Source organism: Monodelphis domestica, chromosome 1 (assembly GCF_027887165.1).
Source record: "Monodelphis domestica isolate mMonDom1 chromosome 1, mMonDom1.pri, whole genome shotgun sequence".
NCBI classification, from domain to species: Eukaryota; Metazoa; Chordata; class Mammalia; order Didelphimorphia; family Didelphidae; genus Monodelphis; species Monodelphis domestica.
The window spans coordinates 740065514-740070224 of record NC_077227.1 but is presented as its reverse complement, the minus strand read 5'-3'; the positions used below and the strand labels follow the sequence as shown (position 1 = coordinate 740070224).

Below are 4711 nucleotides of genomic sequence, written 5' to 3'. Positions count from 1 at the left end.
TCCTTCCTCCAATTTTCCTTAGGCCAGTTTGCTCAAGCATGGTTCTTTAATAAAGAGGAGGGCATTATCCCAGAGTGGCTTGTCCTTTATTGGATTAAGTCTTCATATTTTCCAGGGCTTCAGGGAGATCTAGGGGAGAGATAAACCTCTGCCAACAAGATAATGTTAACTTTTATTAAAGTCCCTCTGGGTTTGCTGCCACTAAAGGGAGAGAGAAGTGTTTGAGCTCATTTATTCATTCTGAATTTCCTCAAACGTGAAGGGATGGCCTTCTGAATCACTCAGCCAAGTCCTAGCAGTGCCCTTCCCTTTCCTCTTAACAATACTTGCTCCCAGTGGCCCCCTTCCAGCCTTCCTACTCATACTTTCCAGTGCATTCGTTGCAGGGTGGGATGCTGGGACTCTGTCTTCTTTAGGCTGGGAACTTCTCCTGGGAAGCTGGTGCATCTTACATGCATGTGAGAGAGCCGACAGTTTGGGAGGAAAGCCAAAAAGGGCCAGGCTTCCTATACCTGAACACATAGTAATGAGACTTTTCAACATCCTGGAATGGTTGGTGAGCTGTTCCCTTAACGTCATTCTCTCCCCAGAGCCTGTCCCAGGAATGGATGCAGCAGAAAGTGAGGGGAAAGAATCCCTGTCAGCACAGGAAGGCTCTTAAGGCAACAGTGTGGTGGTATAGCAGGAAGAGCCCTGGCTATTGAGTCTGAGATCTGAGTTCAAATCTTCCCTTATTGTACTAATGTCTTATTGATGGAGCTGTAAATTGGCCCAGCTATGCTGGAAAGCAATCAGGAATTCTTCCCCCAAAGGAACTAGTTACTAAACTGTGGTAAACTCAGGTTTACTACAATTAGGTCTAAACCCCAAAAGAGATTATTAGTGAAAGGACAAGGACCCATAAGCACATGGGACATTTATAACAGCCCCTCCCATTTTTGTGGCAAAGAATCATAAAGCAAATGGACCCCCATCAACTAGGAAGTGGCCAAGTGGATTTGGCTGTATGAATGTAATGGAATTCTATAATACCTTTAAGAAATGACAAAAGTGATCATGAACTGACTTAGAGAGAAATAAGCACAATCAGGAGAGCAATTTCTAGAATAAGAAGAAAAACAATTTTATAGTGCTTGAAAGTTTGAAAAGTGGCTTACAAATATAAATCAATCAAGCAGCATTTACTAAGCTCCTACTAAGTGCCAGGCACTGTGCTAGAGATATTTAAAAAAGGCAAAAGACAGTCCCTGCCCTCACAGAATTTATAATATAATGGAGGAGATAACATGCAAACAAATTTGTACAAAGCAAGCCGTATACCCATGTTGGCGAACCTATGGCATGTGTGCTGGAGTGTGCCAGAGGGGGATGCTCCCTTCCCCATCTCCACATCCACCTGAGAACATTTCTCACATCACCCGCCCCTCTGCCCAGCCACCCAATGGGAATGTTTCCTCCCTCCCTTATCTGCAGTAAGGTGCAGGGCTCATATGCAGCATAAGGGTTGCAGTTTGGGCACTCGAGTCTCTAAAATGTTTGCCATCACTGTCCTAAATAAGTAAGAAATAATTAATAGACGAAAGGTATTGGAATCAAGAGGGGAAGGCTTCCAGTAAAAAATCAAGTTTTATTTGATTGTCACAATAACTCCAGGGGGCAGCTAGGTAGCTCAGTGGATTAAGAACCAGGCCTAGAGATGGGAGGTCCTGGGTTCAAATCTTGCCTCAGACACTTCCCAGCTGTGTGACCCTGGGCAAGTCACTTAACCCCCATTGCCTCGCCTTTAACACTCTTCTGCCTTGGAACCAACATACAATATTGATTCCAAGATGGAAGGTAAGGGTTTAAAAAAAAATGACTTCAGGAGTTAGGTGCAATTATCATCCCCATTTTACAGATAAGGAAACTGAGACTTAACTGATTTGCTTAAGTGATTTAGCTAAGATCACACAGTTAATGTGAGGCTGGATTTGAACTCAGGTGATGACAAACAAATTTGAATGACTTGAAAACTCTGATCAATATAATGAATCACCATGATGCCAGAGGAATGATGATGAGGCATGTTCCCCAGCCTCTCAGAGAAGGATGAAGGACTCAGAGTCCAAAATGACACAGACTTCTGGGGCTTGGCCAATGTGGGAATTTGCTTTGTCTGATGATATGGATTTGTTACAAAGGCTTCATTTTTCTCTTTTGTATGTGGGAAGGGTGGTTCAGAATGGAGTGGGAAGAAAGACAGTCTGAGGGAAACAGACATAGACAGAGAAGGAAGGCCAGGCAGAATTTTAAGCAGGACAATTTTGAAAGCCAGAGGTTGAATTTATTATGTAATGAAAAAATAGCTTCAATCCTCTCTATCTGTACGTTTAAACGTCCATTTTATTCAGTGTTTATTAACTTCATTGTAATTTTTTTTCTAAAGAAAGAACAAGTTCTCCCTTTCTGGCTTACTCCCTGTATAAGCTTGGCCAACTCACTAACTTCCCAAGCATGAGTTTCCTAGGTTTTCTAATTAAAGAAGTCCATCTAATTTGGACTTGATGACTCTTTAGATCCCTTCTACCTCTATCCTTCTGATCCTATAATTTCCTGGACCCTCCTCTACATTGCAGAGAAGGAGAAACTGAGACCCAGGGTAGCAAAATGAAAACCTGCCATCCTGGTTCAGTTCCTCTACATCTCTCACCTAATCCATTACAATAATTGCCCAACTGGTCTCCCTGTTTCCTGTCCTTCCATTGTAATGGAGGGACCAGTCAAGAAGGGCCAAGTGCTTAGAGTGTGCTTAGATTTACTCTTTCCTGTGGATTCTACAGAGCATGCATAGGTATTGCCTGCCTGGCTCCAGTCTGTCATGTAGACGATTGGAAGTTGGCTTCCAAGTCAATTGTGACTCAGTGGATGGTACTTGTAAAGTTTTCTAATTGGTGATGGAGCCCAAAAACCCAATGACCCTGACGGGGCTGAGTTGGAATTGAGTGTGCATTCAAAAAGGGTTGGCCAGCAGATCTACAAGTCTCTCTTTTCCCTCTTGGTTGTGATTATTGGTTAGTTTTCAAAATGGGACAATGATATCACGAGTGATGTCTTGACTGGTGAGTGAGTTTGATTTAAGGGAGGCAGAGTTGCACAAAGTCTTCAGCCTCACTCTCTTTTCCAGAGTCATCCACATCCAGTGGCAAGACAAAAATCAGGATGTCTAGTGATGGCCCAGGATGCATTGGGTGACCTTGGCATCTTTGATGTCTGACCAAGCTCTTTATTAAATAAGGCAAAAGACAGTGAGGAACTAACTGCCAGATTAGAGCAAGGTATCTATTGTCATTAACCCCCTACCTCCCATCCCCAAGCTGCCATGTATCTATGAGCAAATGGAGTCCACGTTTCTTTTATATTTATTATTTCTTGATTTCAGATGAATAAGTATTCTGATGGGAGGGCCCAAGTGAGTTCAGTAAAGTCATATGTTCCTCCCATCAGAGGAAGCAGTGGTTGTTGATGTGGGTGGGAAAGGAAGAACCTATAAATGGATGTGGAAAGATAATCATCAGGGGCAGCTGGGTGGCTCAGTGGATTGAGAGCCAGGCCCAGAGATGGGAGGTCCAAGGTTCAAATCTGGCCTCAGACACTTCCTAGTTGTGTGACCCTGGGCAAGTCACTTGACCCCCATTGCCCAGCCCTTAGTGCTCTTCTGCCTGGGGGCCCCTACACAGTATTGATTCTAACATGGAAGGTAAAAGTTAAAAAAGAAAAAAAAAACAAAGATACTCACCCACTGACCATGGCAGCTACAGGGATCTTGGTAAAAGAAGTTTTGCTTATGTTGTCTCTAAAAAGATACCAGAGCTTGGCCAGTGGCAGTATAGTAGCCAATGAGGTTTAACCAAGGTGTGATTATTGCTAATTGAAAACTTTTCCTAAAAAGGTACTGGTCCCAAGAGCATTGCAAAGAGGTTCACCGAAGGGCAATTTCATGAAAGTTCTACCAAAATAGAAAAGTTATCCCCATGAGAATTTGGCTCAAGTTGAAGCCAAGATGGATATCCCTCCATCCCCAAGTGGTTCCTCCAAGCCAAATTTACTCCTGGAAATCCATTCCTTCTCAACTGGCTTGCTAATATATTGACTGATCCTTGGGCTGTCAAGCTGCTCTGCCCTATCTGGTAATTCTTGGGCAAACTTTTTCTAGTTTGAAGGCCTTTTAGCATTCAATCTAAGACCCACAAGTGAGTGAATGAGTCCTTGAGACTTGTCCTCCCTTAGTTGAATTCAAGGCACCCATGAAGAGATCAGTTTCAATCCCACCCTCACAAAGCCATAGATGCAGAAGGCACTCCAGAGACCAGCTAGCCAAACTCGTTCCTTCACAGATTCGGACTCCAGTTGTTTTGGGGTGTTGTTCAAGGTTACATGGAGCAGGGGGCAAACTTCAGAGGGAAAATTTGGCCCAAATACAGAACAGGTCTCTACTATTCATGTAGAATTTGTATTTTACTTATTTGTAAATGGAAGAAGATGTGTGATAAAATGGACAAGAGCTTTGAATTTGGGGTCATAGGACCTGGGTTCAAAAAACTCTTCAGATACAAATCATGTGACCTAGAGCAGGTTATTTCACTTCCCTGGGCTTCAGATTCCTCATCCAGTGTGTGTGTGTGTGTGTGTGTCTGTGTGTGTGTCTGTGTGTGTGTGTGTGTACACTCATGTG

At 43.3% G+C, this 4711-nt stretch overlaps 1 pseudogene; it reads left to right on the top strand.

The window, feature by feature from the left end:
* Positions 1-3847: 3847 nt before the first annotated feature.
* On the top strand, positions 3848-3999 carry LOC130456802 (U4 spliceosomal RNA; annotated as a pseudogene).
* Positions 4000-4711: the final 712 nt, after the last annotated feature.